Source organism: Phyllobates terribilis, unplaced genomic scaffold (assembly GCF_046119375.1).
Source record: "Phyllobates terribilis strain yellow unplaced genomic scaffold, ASM4611937v1 Scaffold_9__5_contigs__length_417890890, whole genome shotgun sequence".
Taxonomy (NCBI): Eukaryota; Metazoa; Chordata; class Amphibia; order Anura; family Dendrobatidae; genus Phyllobates; species Phyllobates terribilis.
The window spans coordinates 213,614,825-213,639,863 of NW_027362769.1; positions in this window are offsets into that span (position 1 = coordinate 213,614,825).

The window sequence follows — 25,039 nt, forward strand, 5'->3', positions numbered from 1 at the left end:
TTATGCCTGTGCCTCTGTGAAAAACGGAAGATGGGAAAACCAAGCTTTGTAACTACTGTAAATATGCTTCACCAGTTCCAACAGTAAAGTTCACTTTATTTTTATAAAATGCAGTAAATCCTTCCTTGCTATTTACATCTGGGGTTCCTGTGTCATCTGAGGGTATGCGGCCTTAGTGGGAAACATCTGCAGTAAACAAAATCACACACACCCAGAGGAACCCATCTCCTTGGTGTCTAGGGTTGCGACAGAACATGTCAGCTAATGCTACCCTTACACACCTATATCAAACCAAATAGAGTGCGCTCTGACATGGATCTTTAGAAAGCTATGTGTAAAAAAGGAGACACTATACTATCAAGACTCAATAGCGGGAAAACTGACATAAATTGATGAAAAACTATGGGCCCGATTCAATATTGCATTTGCAACTGTTTTTTATCTAGCTTTTAGTGTTACGTGCGTTTTTTGTCACCATATTCATCTTTCCATTTGTGTCTTTTTTTATATAAAGAAGCACTCCTCCTCTTATCAAAGTTTTTATCCTCTTAATGTATTGAAATCATCATATTATATAGCACTGTGTACTTACAATTGCTCATTTTGCCTTTCTACCCAGCTAATTCTTCTCTTTTTCCAATAGATCTATGACATCACGTGATTAAAACCTGACTAGCTTAATCTGTCTAAGTTCTATGTAGAAATAGGAAGTCAGATTTCCCTGCATGACTCATGAGTCACCGTAAAAGTCCCTGGCAGGTAGGAGGAGGCAGCACCAGGGTCAAGAGTTGAAGATTGGAATGATTTTTGCAGGGAATAGAGACTTTCTTTTTCTACATAGAAGGGAAAAATGAGCAATTGTAAGTACATAGTGCTATATATTATGATGATTGCAATATATTAAAAGGATAAAACATTGAAGGGAGTGCTTCTTTAAGTATATTTTATATGTGTTTGCCTGTTTTTTTTTTTGTTTTGTTTTTTTCAGTTTGCCACTGTGGGTGGAACTTTGGGCTTCTAGATGTTTTCACCTGATTCTTCATTTGTGACTTAACTAAAATTTGTTTCAAATGTACCACAGTCATACCAACTTCACCCTCTTTCCCCCCGGAGTGATTTTATGTATGACAGATAATCGGAAGCAGTTTTTGTGCCATTTTGCAAAATACAGTAAGTGCTTTTTCTTATTGTAATAAAAAGTTTCAAAAAAGGTTCCGGACAAAAATAAAGACCATTTTTTTACTTTCATGAACTGCATGCAACATTGGGAACGTCAACAAATACCGTAAGACAAAAAAAAGAAAATCGACTAAAAAAAAATGCAAATGATGAATTGGGGCCTTTGTGCATTAAGGGAAGAAGAAAAAACTGTGCTTGATAACAGCAAGCAATAGAGGACGCACTGATATGGATTGATGAAAAGTAAAGGGAACACTACCTTATGTAAGAGAAGGGGTAAAATTTACATTGTAATAACAAAAACATATTTAACCTTGCTGTTCAGTTCGGGTCTACTATACACTTACAATGTTCCAGTCATTTTTGACCGGACCCATTAAACTCTTGATTTTTAGCTAATTTAAGTGTTTTATTTGAATACCTGTTGCATTATTATACTGTATGTGAACATGGTTGTTCATAAACAAATGAAAAATGAAATCAAAAACTTAATTTATTTTTTTTGTATCAAAAAATGTTACATGGCCTTATTGCAATATTCATAAATATTGAAAATTTTCACATAAAAAAATATTCTTTATATAACTGTAAACTATAACTAATAACATCAAACTGTATGTAAATATATTTTTTCCCAAAAAAATAAATAAATAAAAAAAATAAAAAGTTCAGTTTTTTCTATATCAAATGGTAAATAAGGTTCACGGTGCTAAATTTACTGTTTGCATTCATCACAAGTATAATTTACATGTCTTTTGCATAAGTACTTTGCACAACTGCAACATATCACATTTGTGATTACTTGATGTTGGACAGAAGGCGCATAGTTTTCGTTTTAGGCTGGTTGCGTTGCTGGTGGAGGCCATGAGTATAGTAGCAGTGCCGGTGGAAGCTGTTGGTTCATTTTCTTTAGCATGCTGTTGGATCCTATGGACAATGGCTGCCGCTCCATCATCTCCGGGTGTTACTTTTGTTTCTTCGATATATGGGCTTTCTTCTATAAAAATTCTTCTTTATATAGTTTATTTTTGTTCCAATTTGGGTGTATTTCAAGCCATAACTCAAATGCATTGTATGCCGACACATCAAGAATGGTGTAAAGAACAATCATTGGCCACCGATTTTGTTTTGCGTTTACAAGTGAAACTGCCTATGAATTGATCTAGAGCAGTGATGGCGAACCTTTTAGAGATTGACTGCCCAAACTGCAATCCAAAAGCCACTTATTTATCGCCAAGTGCCAACACGGCAATTTAACCTAAATATTGAGGTTTTAGTTTAGAAAAAACAACTGATACAAAGATCAGGCGCAGGCAGTATAGAGCAGCCACAGGAAGGAGCAGGGGTATGAGACTGCAGAAATAAAGAATGTGCTCACCCCCATCTTGGTATATGCCCCCATGCTAGTATATATGCTGCCCTCCCCCCATCCTTGTATATATGCTGCCCTCCCCCCATCCTTGTATATATGCTGCCCTCCCCTCATACTTGTATATATGCTGCCCTCCCCCAATCCTTGTATATATGATGCCCTCCCCCCATCCTTGTATATATGCTGCCCTCCCCTCATCCTTGTATATATGCTGCCCTCCCCTCATCCTTGTATATATGCTGCCCTCCCCTCATCCTCGTATATACTGTATGCTGCCCCCATCCTTGTATATATGCTGCCCCCATTCTTGTATATATGCTGCCTGTAACATACCTGGCGGCGTCCTTGCATAGTGGTCCATCTCCCACTGTGCAAGAGCGCGCACTTGATCTCCAGTCCGAATGTCTCTCTGGCTTCCCTCCATGCTGTCTGTTTGCCTCTGAGTCTGCTGCTTAAGGGCGGCGCCCGATCACTTCCTGCTTTTTGTACCTGCTGCAGGCACACCCCTTTTGCGTCCTCAGCCTATTGCTGTCTGTCACCTGGTATTTAAAACAGCTGCTCCAATTAACCATTGCCTGAGCATCTTGCCCTGTCAGTTGGCTTTTTGTCTCTGACATGCCAGGTCCTGTGTATGTTACCTGTCTTGCAGTATCTGTTTCCGTGTCTGTACTGTGTCCTACCTGTGTACTCTAATCTGCAGTCTGTACACGCTCTCTAGCCTGTTGTCTTCTGCCTATCCTGGAGGCTGTATATCCAGGCTTGTGGGAACACGCTCCTAGCCTGTTCGTTCATACCTAGACCCGCTCCTGTATCTTGCTGGTGTGTCTGTTCTTGTCTGAATACTCTCCTAGCCCCTTTCCTATTTTTCTCTATGTCCGTACCTTTCTTTTTTCTGCATAGTCTGAACTCGTACCTAACTCCTGCTCGTTGTCACTGTACTTCCGTTTGTGAGTTTGTGGTCCACTTGCTACTTCTCTGCAAGTACCCTGTGGGTATCTGGTTCTGACTTTCCCTTCTAGTCTGTTCTGTGTGAACAGAGCCTTGTCCACCGCGTCTGCGGTTTTCGCTTTGCTCAGCTCTGTCCACCGCGTCTGCGGTTTTCGCTTTGCTCAGCTCTGTCCACCGCGTCTGCGGTTTTCGCTTTGCTCAGCTCTGTCCACCGCGTCTGCGGTTTTCGCTTTGCTCAGCTCTGTCCACCGCGTCTGCGGTTTTAGCTTTGCTCAGCTCTGTCCACCGCGTCTGCGGTTTTAGCTTTGCTCAGCTCTGTCCACCGCGTCTGCGGTTTTCGCTTTGCTCAGCTCTGTCCACCGCGTCTGCGGTTTTCGCTTTGCTCAGCTCTGTCCACCGCGTCTGCGGTTTTCGCTTTGCTCAGCTCTGTCCACCGCGTCTGCGGTTTTCGCTTTGCTCAGCTCTGTCCACCGCGTCTGCGGTTTTCGCTTTGCTCAGCTCTGTCCACCGCGTCTGCGGTTTTCGCTTTGCTCAGCTCTGTCCACCGCGTCTGCGGTTTCGAATTTGTCTCCCAGTCTGTACTGGACCCTACCCAGCCTGCGCTCTAGTCTGCCTGTTCCTGTATTCCCCGGTGTGGGTCAACAGCCGTGTCCGGAGTCTGACCTGGAGTAGACCCTGGTTCCTCTGTTCGGTTCCTCCCTGGTGCACTGGCGTCGTATGCCGTCGTGCGACCTTGGTCGGATCGGGCAGATACTTAGTTACGCCCCTCCAGGCACTCTCCGGTTCATGACACAGTGGAATCACTACATAAACACGCACACGCCAGTCAGTCCGGGCGTGTGCATTACAGCATGCTCAGGCCATGGTTCCCGTTGAGCCCCACGGCCTTCGCTCTCTGAGACGTTTTCCAGCGAATACGTGCATTAAAAATTAAATAATTTTTTTTTTTCTCTAGCTGAGTTCCAGGCGAATTACGCACCCGTCCAGATGGATCTATCAGCACTCGTTCCTGCGGATCCGCCACGGTACTTTGGGGATCCAAAACAAAGTCGTGCATTTGTGGAGCAATGCATGCTACACTTCAAGGCTTACCCTCTCTATTTTCCTTCCGATTGGGCTAAAGTGGCCTTTATGATTGACTACCTAGCGGGTGATGCCTTGAAATGGGTCACCCCCCTATGGGAAGCATGGGATCCTGTCGTCCTTGACCTGCAGGCCTTCCTGGTGGCCTTTCGTATGGTCTTCGAGGACCCTAACCCTGAAGCCCCTGCTGAATCTTCACTTCCCAATATCCCGGAGCAGCCATGACGGGTAATGTGTGTGGGTAGCGCACTAGTCCTCCTGCCCGAAGAGACTACTGCCCATTCAGAATCCACACAGGATGACTACGCTCTCCGGAATACTTCTCACGACCTCAAGAGGCAGTCCAGACGTGTTAGGCGTAGAGGCAAGCCGTCACGCCAGGGTCTGTTCTCCCAAAGACCTCCTGATTCCAACCTTGAGGTTCCTGCTGAAGCTTCACTTCCCAGTAATCCGGAGCAGCCCCAACGGGTAATGTGCGTGGGTAGCGCACCTGTTCTCCTGCCAGAAGAGACTACTGCCTACCCAGAATCCACACAGGAGGACTTCCTGCATCCGGTATCTGATGCTTCACCCACTTTAACCGGTGAGCCTGTCCAAGGGTACTCTGAAGTAGTGATTACCTCCGAGTCTGTGCATCTCTGCTACCTGGCGGAGGACCCCCTGTTGCCTCCTGAATCCTCCGGGATACCACCTAATGACAAATGGAGAGAGACTTCCCTACACCCGGTACCCGATACTTCGTCCGCTCCGTCCTGTGAGCCTGACAACGGGTACCTCAAAGCGGTAGTTATCCCTGAGTCTCTACACCCCTCCGACCAGGCGGAGGACCTCCAGTTGTCTCCTGAACCCTTTGGGGTGCTACCTGATAGCGAGTGGACAGACACTCTCCTATACTCGGTACCTGATACCTCGGCCGCTTCTTTCAGTGAGTCCGACCTAGTGTACTCCAAAGCAGAGGCTATCCCCGAGTCTCTACACCCCTCCGACCAGGCGGAGGACCTCCAGTTGTCTCCTGAACCCTTCGGGGTACTACCTGATAGCGAATGGACTGAGACTTTCCTATACTCGGTACCTGTTACCTCGGCCGCTTCTTCCAGTGAGTCCAACCTAGTGTACTCCGAAGCAGAGGTTATCCCCGAGTCTCTACACCCCTCCGACCAGGCGGAGGACCTCCAGTTGTCTCCTGAACCCTTCGGGGTGCTACCTGATAGCGAATGGACTGAGACTCTCCTATACTCGGTACCTGTTACCTCGGCCGCTTCTTCCAGTGAGTCCGACTTAGTGTACTCCGAAGCAGAGGTTATCCCCGAGTCTCTACACCCCTCCAACCAGGCGGAGGAGCTCCAGTTGTCTCCTGAACCCTTCGGGGTGCTACCTGATAATGAATGGACAGGTATTTTCCTATACTCGGTACCTGATACCTCGCCCGCTTCATCTAGCGAGTCCGACCTAGTGTACTCCGAAGCAGAGGTTACCCCCGAGTCTCTGCACTATTCCGACCCGGCGGAGGACCCCCAGTTGTTTCCTGAATCCTCCTGGGTACCACCAGATAACAAGGTAACAGGGACTTTTCTACACCTTGTACCTGATACCTCGCCCATTTCATCCTGTGAGCTTGACAAGATGTACCCCGAAGCAGAGGTTACCCCCGAGTCTCTGCACCCCTCCAACCCGGCGGAGGACTTCCAGTTGTCTCCTGAACCCTCTGGGGTGCTACCTGATAATAAGTGGAGAGAGACTTCCCTGTGTGCTGTTCCTGGTACTCCACCCGTTTCGTCTGTTGCTGAGGATGGCTGGATAGGAGGTAGCATCCTAGCTAATCAGATGAGACCAGTTTCTCCAGTGGACAGTGGAAGTGATCTCCTTGAAGTGAAGGATTGGCCCTGGAATTCCCTGCGGAACATTCTGGCAGGCCTGAAGAAGAGGGGGCGTAAAGGGGGGGGTACTGTAACATACCTGGCGGCGTCCTTGCATAGTGGTCCATCTCCCACTGTGCAAGAGCGCGCACTTGATCTCCAGTCCGAATGTCTCTCTGGCTTCCCTCCATGCTGTCTGTTTGCCTCTGTGTCTGCTGCTTAAGGGCGGCGCCCGATCACTTCCTGCTTTTTATACCTGCTGCAGGCACACCCCTTGTGCGTCCTCAGCCTATTGCTGTCTGTCACCTGGTATTTAAAACAGCTGCTCCAATTAACCCATGCCTGAGCATCTTGCCCTGTCAGTTGGCTTTTTGTCTCTGACATGCCAGGTCCTGTGTATGTTACCTGTCTTGCAGTATCTGTTTCCGTGTCTGTACTGTGTCCTACCTGTGTACTCTAATCTGCAGTCTGTACACGCTCTCTAGCCTGTTGTCTTCTGCCTATCCTGGAGGCTGTATTTCCAGGCTTGTGTGAACACGCTCCTAGCCTGTTCGTTCATACCTAGACCCGCTCCTGTATCTTGCTGCTCTGTCTGTTCTTGTCTGAATACTCTCCTAGCCCCTTTCCTATTTTTCTCTATGTCCGTACCTTTCCTTTTTCTGCAGAGTCTGAACTCGTACCTAACTCCTGCTCGTTGTCACTGTACTTCAGTTTGTGAGTTTGTGGTCCACTCGCTACTTCTCTGCAAGCACCCTGTGGGTATCTGGTTCTGCCTTTCCCTTCTAGTCTGTTCTGTGTGAACAGAGCCTTGTCCACCGCGTCTGCGGTTTTCGCTTTGCTCAGCTCTGTCCACCGCGTCTGCGGTTTTCGCTTTGCTCAGCTCTGTCCACCGCGTCTGCGGTTTTCGCTTTGCTCAACTCTGTCCACCGCGTCTGCGGTTTTCGCTTTGCTCAGCTCTGTCCACCGCGTCTGCGGTTTTAGCTTTGCTCAGCTCTGTCCACCGCGTCTGCGGTTTTAGCTTTGCTCAGCTCTGTCCACCGCGTCTGCGGTTTTCGCTTTGCTCAGCTCTGTCCACCGCGTCTGCGGTTTTCGCTTTGCTCAGCTCTGTCCACCGCGTCTGCGGTTTTCGCTTTGCTCAGCTCTGTCCACCGCGTCTGCGGTTTTCGCTTTGCTCAGCTCTGTCCACCGCGTCTGCGGTTTTCGCTTTGCTCAGCTCTGTCCACCGCGTCTGCGGTTTTCGCTTTGCTCAGCTCTGTCCACCGCGTCTGCGGTTTCGAATTTGTCTCCCAGTCTGTACTGGACCCTACCCAGCCTGCGCTCTAGTCTGCCTGTTCCTGTATTCCCCGGTGTGGGTCAACAGCCGTGTCCGGAGTCTGACCTGGAGTAGACCCTGGTTCCTCTGTTCGGTTCCTCCCTGGTGCACTGGCGTCGTATGCCGTCGTGTGACCTTGGTCGGATCGGGCAGATACTTAGTTACGCCCCTCCAGGCACTCTCCGGTTCATGGCACAGTGGAATCACTACATAAACACGCACACGCCAGTCTGTCTGGGCGTGTGCATTACACTGCCCTGCCCTCATCCTTGTATATATGCTGTCTTCCCCCAATCCTTGTGTATATATGCCCCCCAATTCATGTATATATACTGCCCTCCCCCAATCCATGTATAAATGCTCCCTCCCACAGTCCATGTATAAATGCTCCCCCCCAATCCATGTATATATGCTCCCTCCCCCAGTCCGTGTATATATGCTCCCTCCCCCAGTCTGTGTATATATGCTCCTTCCCCCAGGCCCTGTATATATGCTCCCTCCCCCAGTCTGCTGGCGCCGCTGTTCATCGCATATTTAAAAAAAAAAAAATAATAATAATAAACACTCCTACTCACCTTCCTTTCTCTCCCGCGCAGCGTCCTCTGCTGTAGCCGGCAGCTGACTCTTACGTCCTGGCGACAGGGGCGCATGACGTCACTGCCATGTGCCCAGTCGCTTGTATGCTGACGTCAGCTGCTAGCTGTTGGCCAGCAGCGTGTATTGCGGCGCACGGACCTGGCAAGTTCATGCACTGCAATACACTTCAGCTTGATGTGCCTCCGAGAGCGCACATGTTATGAACTGCTACAAACACTAAGGAAAGATAGGAAAACTGTCCCTACAATAGGACTAAGCTGTTACCCTACGATGCAGCGGGGGACCTGTTCCTTGTGAACAGACCCACCTAAATCCTCGGCTAGTCTGAACGCAGACCTATAGATATAAGGGAGGGGTCCCTACAAGAACTAAGGACTGGGATATAGTTGGACACCTCCTAGCAGAAATTGTAGCAGAGCAAAGACAAACAAACAAACAGAAGTACTAGTGGTCAAAAGACCAAGCAAACTACAGAGTAAGGTACAAGGCACCTGGCTAGCTTAAGAGTAAATGTAACACTGAAGTCCAGCAAGGCCAGAAGGGCGGAGCTGGATAATATAGGCAGAAAGTCGTGTGACCAACAAAATAGAAAAAGAACTAACAGGAGGGTTCTAACAGTACCCCCTCTTCTATGAGGATCCTCCGGATCCTCCAGGCCCAGGTCTATCCGGAAATCTCCTATGGAAAGCTCTGACAAGTCTAGGGGCAGAGACATCATCCACCTTTACCCAGGAGTTATCCTCGGGACCGAAACCTTTCCAAGCGACGAGATACTGCAATCTCCCTCTATGCTCTCTGGAATTAAGAATGCGAGAAATTTCATATTCACCGTCTTCCACCACCGGAGGAACAGAGGCAGTGGCGTCCCTATCCGATACATCAGCTTTTTTCAATAAGGAAACATGAAACACCGGATTAATCTTCCAGGAGGTGGGAACCTCCAACCTAACAGCAGATTGGTTAACTACCTGAAGTACCTTAAACGGCCCTACAAATTTCGGGCCCAATTTCTTAGAAGGAATCCTCAACCGCAGATTCTTAGAGGACAACCAAACCATTTCACCAACCGTAAACAAAACCTCTTGACATTTCCTGTCAAAGTACCTCTTAGATCTTTTGTTAGCCTCTTGAAGGTTACAATGTACATCAGTCCAAACTCTCTCCAAATCACTGGAAAAATTCTCCTCCTCCGGCACCGCCAACCCCAATTTGGAGAATGACTCAAACGACGGATGTCTCCCAGTACAACAAAAAAAAGGAAAACATCCAGCAGAGGAGGATGTATGGTTGTTAAGAGCAAATTCAGCAAGTGGCAGAAACTCAGACCACCCCTCTTGATTGTCAGCCACAAAACAACGCAAAAACTGTTCAACATCCTGGTTCTTTCTTTCAGTCTGTCCTTTAGACTCAGGATGATATCCAGATGAAAATGACAAATGGACTCCCAACCTGTCACAAAAGGCACGCCAAAACGAGCCACGAACTGAGGTCCCCTATCGGAAACAATGTCGGTAGGAACGCAATGGAGTCTGACAATTTCCTTAACAAAAGCCTTAGCGAGTGTCTTAGCGCAGGGCAGTTTGATGAAAGGAACCAAGTGACACATCTTGCTAAAACGGTCCACGACCACCCAGATGACAGTGAAACCCTCAGAGGCAGGAAGGTCAGTAATAAAATCCATTGCAAGATGCGTCCAAGGCGCACTAGGAACCTCCAGAGGGCAAAGCAACCCCGCAGCAGGAGCATGTGAAGACTTAGATCTAGCACACACAGTACATTGACACACCCACTTAATGACTTCCTTCTGCCACCCAGGCCAACAAAAACTGCGACCTACAAGTATCTTAGTCTCAGAAATTCCTGGATGACCTGCCAACCGAGACTCATGATACTGCACAAACAAATCTCTCCTAAAGTTCCTAGGCACAAACAACCTCCCATGGGGAGTGTTAGACGGGGCATCCTCCTGGGCTTTCAGAATCCCATCTTCCAAAACGGAGTTCAATGCTGCTACAACAACCCCTTCCTGTAAAATGCTCTCCTCCTCGGTACCAACCATGGGAGAAAAGCTGCGAGATAAAGCATCAGCTTTTACATTCTTGGTAACCGGGATGTAAGTAACAGGAAAATTAAACCGCGAAAAAAAAAGTGCCCACCTAGCCTGACGGGCATTCAAGCGCTTGGCAGCATCAAGATAGATCAGATTCTTATGATCAGTGAAAACCTGAATGGGAAATTTAGCACCTTCCAAGAGATGACGCCAATGTTCAAATGCGAGTTTAATAGCCAGCAATTCATGATTACCAACATCGTAATTAAGTTCGGTCTCAGAAAATTTTTTTGAAAAAAAAGCACAGGGATGTACTCCATCCTTGTTCTCCTGAGACAAAACCGCACCGACCCCCACCGAAGAAGCATCAACCTCGACCAAGAAAGGCTTGGTCTCATCAGGCTGCATAAGGATGGGGGCAGAACTGAACCTCTCCTTGAGATACACAAAAGCTTTAATGGCTTCAGTAGTCCACTGGACCGTATTCGCACCTTTCCTGGTGAGATTGGTCAGCGGCTTAACAATTATAGAAAAATTCTTAATGAATTTTCTGTAATAATTGGCGAAACCCAAAAATCTCTGTATTGGTTTCAAACCAATAGGCCTAGGCCATTCCTGAACCGCCTGAACCTTCACCGGGTCCATCTCAAATCCCTCGCTGGAGATAATGAAGCCCCAAAAACTAATTCTCTGCACAGCGAACTCAGATTTCTCCAGCTTAGCAAAAGTGAATTGTCGCTTAACAACTGCAATACCTCACGTACGCTCTGCCAATGAGACTCCAGATCCGGCGCAAAAATCAAAATGTCATCCAAATACACCACCACATTCTTACCGATCAACGGTCTTAGGATGTCATTAATAAGGTTCTGAAAAAACGCTGGTGCGTTGGTAAGACCAAAGGGCATAACCAGATTCTCAAAATGACCCACTGGAGTGTTAAAAGCAGTTTTCCACTCATCACCTTCCTTCATACGTAACAAATTATATGCCCACCGGAGATAAATCTTAGAGAACCACTTGGCCCCCACTAACTGGTTGAACAAGTCAGGAATTAATGGCAGTGGGTAGGAATTGCGTACTGTAATTTTATTAATTTTGCGAAAGTCCAGACATGGACGTAAACCGCCGTCCTTTTTTTTTACAAAAAAGAATCCAACAGCCACAGGTGACTTAGAAGGTCTAATGTGACCGGCAGCCAAGCTTGTCTGTATGTATTCCTCCAAGGCCTTTCTCTCAGGGATAGTAAGATTAAATAAGCGACTCTTGGGAAGAGTTGCTCCAGGGACAAACTCAATAGTACAATCATAGTCCCTATGAGGAGGCAAAACTTGTGACTCCTCCTCAGAAAACACCTTCCAAAAATCCTGAATAGGTACAGGTAATTCCCCTCTTTCCACAGCAGCAGTGCGACCATTGCAACATCTATCATAACACTTAGGACTCCAAGACTTAATTTCATTGGTAGACCAGTCCAGTACAGGATGGTGCAATTTTAACCAAGGTAACCCCAAAACCACTGGAGCAGGCAAATTATTTAATACCGCCAAATCCAAATTCTCTTGCTGGATACCATTAATGGTGAGGGGAAATTCAAAAACCTTGTGAATAATACCTTTCAAGGGAGAGCCATCAACAGCAACCACAGAAATAGGAGATGACAAAAGTTTGGATTCTAATTTAAATTTTTCCAAAAAACCCTCATCAATCACATTGAGTGTAGAACCACAATCCACAAATACTCGAAATTCAATCAACTCCTCCTGGAATGAGGTGCTTCCAGAAAGAAATATTCCTTTTGAGTTTAAACAAGCTATGCGGGCGTAACTGACCTCTTTTTTTTTTTCTTTGTTCAAACGAAGCACACAGTTCTTAATAAAGTGGTCAGATTTACCGCAATAAAAACACAATCCTTTAGCAAACCTGCGGTCTTTTTCCTGAGAGTGGAGTGACATCGCCCCAATCTCCATCGGTTCTCCACCCTCCGAACAGACCCTCTGAAAACTAGGAGCGGCCATAGCAGTAGATTTCTCTTCATTACTCCTAGCATGCAGTCTCCTGTCCACACTTATGGCTAATTGCATTGCCTCCTGCAAGGTTCCAGGTTTTGGGAAGGCAATCAGCACATCCTTAACCCTTTCACCTAGACCATCAAGAAACAAACATTTTAATGCTGAGTCATTCCATTCCACTTCAGCCGACCATCTTCTGAAGTATGTACAATAATTTTCCACATCACCTGATCCCTGCTTCAAACGTCTTAATTCAGTTTCAGCAGATGAGACTCGATCAGGATCATCATACAACAACCCCATAGCAGAAAAAAAATCTTCCACAGATCTAAAACACGGATCATTAGGTTGTAGAGAAAAGTCCCATCCCTGTGGTTCTTTGCGCAAAAGTGACATTATAAACCCAATGCGCTGTGATTCATTCCCCGAGGATCTGAGTCTTAAATAGAGATGAGCGTTGTTCTACTCGAACTGTTCGCCAATCTCAAATTCGAGCTGTTTTGGGCGGTGTTCGAGCCGGTCGGCGAACACGAACAATTTGAGAAAAATTCGGCTGTTCGAGGTTATGTTCGATAACTGTTCGTGCACCAAAATCATAACTGGATTTTTTCTCAGTAATGATGAAAATTAATGTTAATACGCAGTTTGAGTGTACAGCGGGGCGGGGGGAGGGGCAGGGGATGGATCTCTGCAGGAACAATGAAGATCTCCATTTTTTTTTCTCTTTCCCGCATTTGCAGTGGGGAGGTGCAATCTGTCAGCCTATCAGCAGCGCACACACGGAGCGAAGTGCTTTTTTTCACACAAGCAAGGGCATGTGTGATTGGCAGTGTATGTCACATGTCCTTGCCCTATAAGACCAAGCCATTTTCCCCGTCGCCACTATTTTCTCACTGCTGCAGCTGCGTGTTAGACGGCACCGCTGTTGCTGTGTGTGCTATACCTTGTTAATTTCAAGCCAATTTTCGCACAAATATACAGATAGCTTGGGAGTAGGGAATAGTTGTGATTGCAGTCCTTTTAAGGACTAGGTTACAGCATTTCCTACGACTTTTATCAGGGAGGTCTGTGCTCTTAAATAGATAGGTTGTGGGAGTAAAGACTAATTGTAATTGGAGTCCTTTTCAGGACTAGGTTACATGAGTTCCTATCAGTTTTTGCCAGGCAGGTCTGTGCCAGTGCTGTGCAAGTTTTTTTCACAGCATTTGGCTGAATCTAGCAAAGCTAATCCTTTTTGGCCTATTGCAGAGTGTGTTAGTCAGTGGAGTAGCCTATCTGTGTTGCAAGATATAACACCTGTGTATAGAATACCAATTTTTTTACTGCACCTAGTGAAGTAAAATCTTTTGGGCATAGCATCATTCTATTAGTCCATCTATACTGACCTCCATCAGGTTGCAAACTGAATATAATTTTTTTCTGCATCTAGCTCTGAAAAAATATTTGGGCTTCTAGCGGTGTGTGGGACTTGGTCTATTAGTCCATCTATACTGACCTCCATCAGGTTGCAAATTAAAAATAATTTTTTTCTGCATCTACCTCTGAAAAAATATTTGGGCTTCTAGCAGTGTGTGGGACTTGGTCTATTAGTCCATCTATACTGACCTACATCAGGTTGCAAATTAAAAATAATTTTTTTCTGCATCTAGCTCTGAAAAAATATTTGGGCTTCTAGCGGTGTGTGGGACTTGGTCTATTAGTCCATCTATACTGACCTCCATCAGGTTGCAAATTAAAAATAATTTTTTTCTGCATCTAGCTCTGAAAAAATATTTGGGCTTCTAGCGGTGTGTGGGACTTGGTCTATTAGTCCATCTATACTGAACTCCATCAGGTTGCAAATTAAAAATAATTTTTTTCTGCATCTAGCTCTGAAAAAATATTTGGGCTTCTAGCAGTGTGTGGGACTTGGTCTATTAGTCCATCTATACTGACCTCCATCAGGTTGCAAATTAAAAATAATTTTTTTCTGCATCTAGCTCTGAAAAAATATTTGGGCTTCTAGCAGTGTGTGGGACTTGGTCTATTAGTCCATCTATACTGACCTCCATCAGGTTGCAAATTAAAAATAATTTTTTTCTGCATCTAGCTCTGAAAAAATATTTGGGCTTCTAGCGGTGTGTGGGACTTGGTCTATTAGTCCATCTATACTGACCTCCATCAGGTTGCAAATTAAAAATAATTTTTTTCTGCATCTAGCTCTGAAAAAATATTTGGGCTTCTAGCAGTGTGTGGGACTTGGTCTATTAGTCCATCTATACTGACCTACATCAGGTTGCAAATTAAAAATATTTTTTTTCTGCATCTAGCTCTGAAAAAATATTTGGGCTTCTAGCGGTGTGTGGGACTTCGTCTATTAGTCCATTTATACTGACCTCCATCAGGTTGCAAATTAAAAATAATTTTTTTCTGCATCTAGCTCTGAAAAAATATTTGGGCTTCTAGCAGTGTGTGGGACTTGGTCTATTAGTCCATCTATACTGACCTACATCAGGTTGCAAATTAAAAATAATTTTTTTCTTCATTTATCTCTGAAAAAATATTTGGGCTTCTAGCAGCGTGTGGGACTTGATCTATTAGTCCATCTATACTGACCTCCATCAGGTTGCAAATTAAAAATAATTTTTTTCTGCATCTAGCTCTGAAAAAATATTTGGGCTTCTAGCAGTGTGTGGGACTTGGTCTATTAGTCCATCTATACTGACCTACATCAGGTTGCAAATTAAAAATAATTTTTTTCTGCATCTAGCTCTGAAAAAATATTTGGGCTTCTAGCGGTGTGTGGGACTTGGTCTATTAGTCCATCTATACTGACCTCCATCAGGTTGCAAATTAAAAATAATTTTTTCTGCATCTAGCTCTGAAAAAATATTTGGGCTTCTAGCAGTGTGTGGGACTTGGTCTATTAGTCCATCTATACTGACCTACATCAGGTTGCAAATTAAAAATAATTTTTTTCTTCATTTATCTCTGAAAAAATATTTGGGCTTCTAGCAGCGTGTGGGACTTGTTCTATTAGTCCATCTATACTGACCTCCATCAGGTTGCAAATTAAAAATAATTTTTTTCTGCATCTAGCTCTGAAAAAATATTTGGGCTTCTAGCAGTGTGTGGGACTTGGTCTATTAGTCCATCTATACTGACCTCCATCAGGTTGCAAATTAAAAATAATTTTTTTCTGCATCTAGCTCTGAAAAAATATTTGGGCTTCTAGCGGTGTGTGGGATTTGGTCTATTAGTCCATCTATACTGACCTCCATCAGGTTGCAAATTAAAAATAATTTTTTTCTGCATCTAACCCAGCCAATAGTTTTGGCCTAATACCACAGTTTGGCCACTCAGCTCTGCTCGGTTACCATCCATTGTTTTTTTGTGCAAACAACTCCAGAGTTGTGAATTAGTTAACCACCAAAATGAGTGGAAAAAGGCCTGCTGCTGGTGGAAAGGGGAATAGGCGTGTTGGGAAGGGGAAAAAAGGTTGTGTCCGTGGGGTAGGTGCAGAAGAAAGACCATCTTCCAGCCAAACTAAAATGTCTACTTCTTTTAGCGGACAATGTGATAAGATCCCTTTCTTACGGCCACGCCAATCGCTACAAATTCCAGATGAGGCACAAAAACAGCAGGTGCTTCAACGGATATCAAGTGCTCCTTTAAGTGGGCTCTCCTCCACATCAACTTCAACATCACAAATACTCCAGTCCTCAAAGGTGTCACCCAAATCGCACTTGCTTCCTCACAGCTCCCAAATCTCCAGCTGCCCGTCTGAGTGTGAGGTAGAACAGATGGTTGAGTCTGCAGAGCTGTTTACTCATACTATAGCCTGGGAATCAGAGGTCGACTCCAGCGCTTCTGTGAATCCAGACGAGGAAATGATCTGCACTGATGCCCAGAATCTTTATGAGTCGGATCCAGGACCAGACGCAGAAGGTTCTGACCATAATGTAGACCCTCATTCCCAAACTGTAACTCCTGTTGGTGGAGACAATGAGGAAGACGATGATAAGACTCAAATACCTGATTGGAGCGACAACTTTAGTTTTTTGTCAGGGCAGGAACAGGTTGGCTCTGAGGACGACGGGTGTGATAACGCACAGGGTGATGATGATGAGGTCGGAGATCCCACTTACTGTCAACCCACAGTCAGCCAAGAGATGAGGTCAGCAGAGGAGGTGGAGGAAGATGCTAGTGACGACGAGGTCAGGTTGCGCCTTCCTGGACAGAGACGTAGTACTGGAAGCACGTCAACAACTGCATCCTCAAACACAACTCTGCCTCTCACCACAAGTCGTGGTGGCTCTTCAGGTCGCATGGGTGCTAAGCCTTGCATAGCCTGGGCATTTTTTCAGATCGATAAAGATGACCCAACTCGTGTTATCTGTAACATTTGTCAGCAAAAGCTAAGTAGAGGCCAAAAAATACATAGTTTGAGTACTTCATGCATGAACCGGCACATGGACATGAAGCATAAGTTGCAGTGGGAAGCTCAGTGTGCTACAATGCGGCCTAGCCGGCCGGGCCAATCACCGTCTGCCATATCTTGTGCATCCGCGGCCTCTTCATCCTCTGTGACTGGGGGGACAGCAGTCACACCTGTTTTGGGGCGCAGACCTGCCACCTCTTTACCCGCAACAGCCAGCGTGATTGGCAGGTCATCATTTTCTTTGGAGGTGGTAACACCAGCTGGTGTTGAGCGCTGTCCGACATCGATAGCACCACCTTTGGATCAAGGCAACCTAACATGTCCGCCTGCATCTTCCTCACAGACCGGCAGTTTGCCGGGGACACCCTTATCAACCCCGTCTAAGCACAATAGCCAGCCCTCGGTCCCTCAGATGTGGACAAGTAAAAGACCATTTCCTCCTAGCCATGAGAAAGCTAAGAGGTTGAATTTCACCATCTGCAAGCTCTTGGCTACAGAAATGCTGCCTTTCCGCCTGGTGGACACAGAGGATTTTCGAGACCTTATGTCCGTCACAGTGCCCCAGTACCAGATGCCCAGTCGGCACTACTTCTCAAAGAAAGGTGTGCCTGCGCTCCACCAGCATGTCGCACACAACATCACCGCTTCTTTGAGAAACTCTGTGTGTGACAGGGTGCATTTCACCACAGACACTTGGACGAGTAGGCATGGACAGGGGCGTTACATGTCGCTGACTGGGCACTGGGTAACTATGGTGATAGCAGGACAAGGGGCTGCTGTCCAAGTCTTGCCGTCCCCACGAGTTGTGCGTCAATCCTCTTTATGTCAAAGTTCCTCCACTGCTTCTGCCTCCTCAACCTCCTCTCGGTCTTCCACCTGCACCCAAAGCCTGTCTGGTCATGCCACAAGCTTTCTAACTGCGCAGAAGGGATCCTGCACACCTCCTTACTATGCTGGCAGTAGGGCTCAACGTCATCAGGCGGTTTTTACATTGAAATGTCTGGGAAATGTGAGTCACACAGCTGAGGAGTTGTGGTCAGCTCTGGAGAACCAATTTCATGAATGGTTGTCTCCACTAGACCTGAAACCAGGGAAGGCCGTGTGCGACAATGCTGCAAACCTGGGTGCGGCCCTTCGCCGGGGCAATGTCACACACGTGCCTTGTATGGCTCACGTGTTGAACCTGGTTGTCCAGCAATTTTTAGCCCACTATCCCAGACTAGATGGCCTTCTGCAGAGGGCACGGTCGCTGTGTGCTCACTTCCGCCGTTCGCATCCCGCAGCTCAGCGACTTACATCTCTACAGAAGTCGTTGGGCCTGCCACTTCACCGGCTAAAATGCGATGTGCCTACCCGGTGGAATTCAACTCTGCACATGTTGCAGCGACTGTGGCAGCACCGACAAGCCCTGGTGCAATACGTTCTGACGTATAGCCTGGGCCAACGAGATTCAGAGGTGGGGCAAATCACGCTGGAGGAGTGGTCTCAGATCAGGGACCTATGCACCCTTCTGCACAGTTTTGAAATGGCGACGAAGATGTTTAGTGCTGACGATGCCATTATCAGCATGACTATTCCGGTGATTTACATGCTGGAGCACATGTTAAACAGAATTCGGAGTCAGGTGGTGGCACAAGAGGAGGTGGAGGAAGTAGAGGAGGAGGAGTTGTATGCGGAAGGGCTAACATCTGCAAGGTCCAGACGGTCGGCAGCACCAAGGCGGCAGGCATGTGAGGGTGGGGGAGATGGTTTTACCAGGGCGCATGGTAGCAGCCAAACTAGTGAGGAAGGTGCAGGAGCCCAGGAAGAAGTGGAGGACGAACTGATGGAAGACTCATCAGATGAGGGAGACCTTGATCACATTTCTGTTGTGCGAGGTTGGGGGGAGAGGACAGAGGAAGGAAGCATGATTGTTACCTCGCCACCAACACAACAGGGACTTGGTGCTCCTGGATGCGCAACACACATGAGTGCCTTCTTGCTGCACTACCTGCAACATGACCCTCGAATTGTGAGAATTAGAAATAATCCTGACTACTGGGTTGCCACACTGTTAGATCCCCGGTACAAAAGTAAATTTGCAGAAATTATTCCTGCCATAGAAAGGGATGCACGCATGCAGGAGTATCAGCAGAGACTGTTGCAGAATCTTACATGTGCTTTTCCACAAAATACCAGTGGTGCACGTAGTGAATCTCACAGTTCCAACTTGCCAACCGTGGTCTGTATGGAGTTGTTCAATAAAGGGCCCAAAATTAAGATAACATAGATGGGAGAGGTCTCTATGAATAGGAATTCCTAAGTATTTGATACCCTGTGAGGGCCAGGCAAAGGGAAAGTTGGACTGGATGGAATCCTATATGGATTTGGGGAGGGAGACATCGAGGGCCTCAGACTTCGCTGCATTGATTTTAAAATTTTACCATGTAACAAAGTGATCTATTTCAGCCATAACAGCATGGATGGATATATGTGATTGAGTGATATATACTAGGACATCATCAGCAAATAGAGAGCACTTGTACTCGGTGCCTCCCACCTCAATCCACCTAATATTGGGGTTATGGCGAATTGATGAGAGCAGGTGCTCCGTCACTATTATGTATAAGAGAGGGGACAGAGGACATCACTGCCTTGTCCCATTGGTGATTGTGAAAGGTGATGAAAATGTTCTGACGCACCCCCTGGGCCTTGGGACACCCGGAGCCGGACCCTTTTTGGTGGATGCTGGTGGTTGTCTTCGTGGCGGCGACCCAGTTCCGTGGCTCAGGGCGGTCAAACCAGTGGCGGAACTATTTATGTGGTTTTCATGTTTAAATGTCCGACTACGCCACCCGTGGATTGCGGTCCGAGTGAACCGCCGCTACAGGGCAGACCACTGAGGCTGGTGTTGTGGGTGCAGCAGAGCGTAGCATAACTCCCCACGGGAGGAGTATAGCCTCATGGCAGTGTATGCGGAGGATGGGGGTGATGGTGCAGGGCAGCAGCAGTAACGACACGGAGTCAGTGATGCAGTTCAGGGCCTTTACTCACAGTTCTTATTATCCAGACCACGTCTGCAGGTAACGGCTGCCCACGTCGTACTGTGCTCACCAGGTGAGGGGCTCAGACAACTCCCAGATAACTTTGGAGCACTTCACAGGACCCCCTTTGTGTGTCCTTTGTCTGGCCTTTCTTACCAACACTTCTGTCCGGCTGCCTCGGGCCTCCTCTTGGTAAACTTGGCGCCAGTTTCCCTGACCCTATGTGGTGCCTTCCTAGCGGGTGTAGCGAGGGGCTGCGCCACATAAAATGTCAGAGCCTCCGGTTTCTAGCTGAGGGTCGTTTCCTGCCTCCACTAGTTCGGGGACCGGTCTCCCCCTTTGGCCTGACCCCTCCACGCAGGTGGATTCGGGCGTGCGGTGGCGACTCGCCCGTCCGCACCCCTGGAATCCCTTCATTCCTCGTTCCTGGAGCCTTCTCCGCTCCTCTTCCTTCCTTCTCCCTCTTCCAGGCCTGGGCCTCTGTTACTAGGCCCGCCTCCGGAGCAGAGCTCATGCAGAGCCCCTGCTCCCTGCCACTTCTGCTCAGACTTCTCTGCACTGAACTAAGATGGTGCCCACCTTTTATACTCCCTTCTCAATGCACCCAGGAACTGCTTCCTCCCTGCTCCTGCACTACAGGGTTCCCCTTCCTCAGAGTTCCCTCCCCCCACTCCAGCCAGGGACAGGGACTGTCGTGCCCATCTCAGGGGCATATTGGTCGCCCTGCCCCACGGCAATGTGGTGTAATGCATGCAGGTGTCGGGTCCTGATCCACACTCCATCCTTACCTGAGAGTGAGATATCACACCTCTGGGTGAGGTGCAATACGTCTTTAGCAACCGAGCCCTCAGGGTGCTACAGTTCCATTTATCTTCAGCCTAGGTGACGTATTGCGATACAGGGCCGTGATTTTGGCTATAAAAGGGTCCCCTAGACCCCTACCCCAAGCTTTTTAAGAGAATCATATATGGCGTGCCAGGAGACTCTATGGAATGCTTTCTCAGCATCCAACGAGAGTATCTAATTACAAATTTTTAACTGCATCTAGCCCAGGAAATACTTTGTGCCTAGTAGCAGTGTCTGCTAGTAAGCGGATTATCCCGGCTGTTAAGCAAGCTACACCACCTGTAGTTTAGACACTTAATTTTTTCAAAGGAAATGCTTCGGGACCATGGGATACTTAGTGAAGAGCATCAGGAGGCACCCCAAGGCATAGGGGCTGGGACTGGCAGTAGGATGCCTTGCGGTGGACAGCCGAGCTCGATCCTTATAAAAGCTTTTTAACTGCAGCAGCTTTAGTGGACGCTACTGGAGCTGGAATTACCGCGGCTGCTGGCATGAGACTTGCCCTCCAATAGATCCTTGTAAATGGATTTAAAGTGTATTCATTCAAATTAGAGAGACAATTTAAATTAAAAAGCTTAGAGCTGCCTCCACCACAGGGGGGCTCGCTCGACCCACCAGCGGACAGGCACCAGTATTGGGAGAGGGGGGCTGGCCGTCAGGGTTCACCGCGGCTCTGGCACAAACCCGGCGACACGGAGGTGGCACGGGCAGGAGCGGACTGGCCGTGTCGGCTTCTCACTTTTTGGATTTTAGAAGGGCATGACATGCCTATATCTGTGTCTCCCCCTCCTTTTACTCCTCCACCTCTTTTATTTTCGCATGACTATATGTACTTGTCACTTTTCCATGTGTTAGTTATGTCTTCTGAGCAGTTTGTCAGCTTTTGGACACCTTTGAAGGTGTTTTCTATGTGTTTCTATGTGTTTTTGTTTGCCTGCCATTGGTTTTAACGGTGTTCGAAGGTGTTCGACGAACAGTTCGACGAACAGTTCGGCGAACACACGGGTGTTCGACGAACCGAACCGAACTCGAACACTACGGGGGTGGCTCAACACTAGTCTTAAACGAAAATATAATAAACAAGTATTTTTAAAGGAAAAAAAATCTTGCCGTTTACCATAAAAAAATCTGGCAGTCCTACCTTCAGTTCGACAAAATGCGCTCCAGGACAGCTACTCATGTGTTGCTGGAGCTCGGCCACCTCCAAAGACAGTCGCTGCAGGCGTTGAGCCAACTCCTGAACCGACATCATGCTGAAATCAGGATTTCTTTCCTAAGAGTATTTTATTTTTGGGCTGGACTTACTGTTATGAACTGTTACAAACACTAAGGAAAGATAGGAAAACTGTCCCTACAATAGGACTAAGCTGTTACCCTACGATGCAGCGGGGGACCTGTTCCTTGTGAACAGACCCGCCTAAGTACTCGGCTAGTCTGAACGCAGACCTATAGATATAAGGGAGGGGTCCCTACAAGAACTAAGGACTGGGATATAGTTGGACACCTCCTAGCAGAAATTGTAGCAGAGCAAAAACAAACAAACAGAAGTACTAGTGGTCAAAAGACCAAGCAAACTACAGAGTAAGGTACAAGGCACCTGGCTAGCTTAAGAGTAAATGTAACACTGAAGTCCAGCAAGGCCAGAAGGGCGGAGCTGGATTATATAGGCAGAAAGTCATGTGACCAACAAAATAGAAAAAGAACTAACAGGAGGGTTCTAACAGCACATCTAGCTGAAGTAGCGGGTCTGCCGTCGGCACCCTTCGGGCCCCATCCAGTAGCGCTAGTGCTGCGGCGATGGCGCACGTGCCCACCGGGAAGGCTCTGCATGCCCCACTGGCACGCGTGCCATAGGTTCGCCAGCACTGATCTAGAGTATCAACTGCCCCTTTTGTGGCATTGTAATGTAAAATCATGTCTGGCTTTCTCTCGTCTCGATTACTGATGCACTATCATGGTGCATTGTGCTCATCAGAATGACCTGTTTGTGTTTTTGGGAATGTAAGAAACTACTGTTGTATCCTTAGTAAAATAAAACATAGAACTATAAACGTGTCTCTTACTGAGGATACCTTGCGGCAGTTCTGGCTTATTTTTTCTAACAGTACACAGCATGGTCATTTTTCTTTTCAGCAACATCTGCCCCAGTTTATATGATGTGAAAAAATTGTCGCATGTAACATCTTGTCCTTTGAGTCCGTGTGTAAAATTCAAAACTACTCGCATACCTTGATTTTTTTCAACTCTTTCTCCAGTGTTTTTTCCTATGTATACCTGAGCGTTTACGGCGTATGAACTTTTGCTGTCGCACAGAGTCCATATTTTGATGCCGTACTTTGCAGGATTACTTGGAATATACTGTCTGAACGGGCACCTACCTCTGAATGACACCAGTTGTTCATCTACAGTCACATTTTCACCACTATTATAAAATGTTTGTATAATTTCTACCCATTTATTCCACAAATCTCTAATATGGGCAAGTTTGCCTGTGACTCTTTTTTCAATTTGATTGGTTTAATTATCAAACCGAAGGACTCTTGAAATCTCATGAAATCTTTCTAGAGACATTGTGGCCCTAAATATGTGACGACTAGTGTTGAGCGAGCATGCTCGACACTGCTCGGTACTCGCCCGAGCATCACGCTACTCGGGATGTTCGGCGAGCACCGAGGATTTCCGGGTTACTCGGGCGGGAGCTCGGGTCTCCGCCCTGCATATTTGGCGCTCTTTACAGAGCCAATGAACATGCAGGGATTGCCAGCCAGTCACTGTAATGCCGCAGCCATGTTGTTTGTAGGCATTACAGTGATTGGCTGGCCGCACAGCGTCACCTCGAGTATTTAAAACCGGGCACCGCCATCTTGGACACAGTCTCTCCGGATTAGACAGTGTAGGGACAGCGCTGCTGAGCTAGGGAGAGATTTATCTTGCGAAATAGTTAGTGTAGGGTCTGTAAAGGCTGCCAGGTCAAACAAACAGTCCTTCTCAGGACTAATATCCATCCCAGATATCAGGCAGACAGGCAGGCTGTATAGGAGACGCAGAGGGGTTATACCAGCAAACGCTGCATTACAGTCCTGTGTGCTCCTGTTTCTGAAATTGCTGGACTTAACTCCATGTCTCGGGGGCCAGGAAAAATCCTTTTTTTTCATCTAAATCCTCTTTTTTTTTTCCTTCTTCACACTGTACAAATACCCGCCTTATTAACCTATTGGTGTCCCCCCCCCCCCAAAAAAAAAATAAGTGTGTCTCTGATTTTTCAGGCACAAATATATCTGTTGAAAAGAGTCTGGTATAGGCCACAGAAACAGAAGTGTGGTTTTGCAGTTCCACGGGTGAAATCTCTGTATTATCCAGTTTTGTGCCTTTTGTATCTAAAAAAAAACAGTTTGAGTGTGTCGCTCACTGTTCAGCCGCAAATATATATATATTTAAAAAGTCTGGTATACACCAGTAAATTATAACTGTGGTTTTGCTGTTCCACGATAAAAAATCTCTATTATCCTGCTTTTGGCATTTTTTGCCGTAAAAAATAAATAATAGTGTCTCCTGATTGTTCAGACACAAATATATCTGTTGAAAATAGTCTGGTATACACCAGTAAATTTTAACTGTGGTTTTGCTGTTCCACGGTAAAACATCTCTATTATCCTGCTTTTGGCATTTTTTGCCGTAAAAAATAAATAATAGTGTCTCCTGATTGTTCAGACACAAATATACCTGTTGAAAATAGTCGGGTACATACCAGTAAATTATAACTGTGGTTTTGCTGTTCCACGGTAAAAAATCTCTATTATTCAGCTTTTGGTATTTTTTCCATAAAGAAAAACAGTAATATTTTCTCCCTGATTGTTCAGATTGTTTAAAAGAGTCGGGTGTAGGCCAGAGAAATAGAACTGTGGTTTTCCTCTTCCACGGTTCTAATCTACTTTTTATTACCCTTTTTCCATTGATAGTGCGAGTGTAAGCTATTTTACTTCCTTTTACAATGGGCAAGGCGCGTGGCAAGGGACGATGAAGTGGACGTTCTGGTGATGGTGCGTGCAGAGGACGGGGCCGTGGCCAAGGTGAAAATGTGCCACAACCAACAGCTACATCTTCTCGCTCCCACTTCTTGACCAAATTACTAGGGAAGCACAGAAAAACACCAGTATTGCGAACTGATCAGTGTGAACAGGTTATTAATTGGATAGCAGATACTTCCAGTTACCTGGGCACCACCACCTCCGGCCTGTCTTCCACACGGTCGACTCTTAGTAGCTGTGAGTCTCGACCGCATACTCCTCCTCACCCTGATGCTCCTTCCTCCAATCATGTCGAGTGTCGTCAGACAGCAAC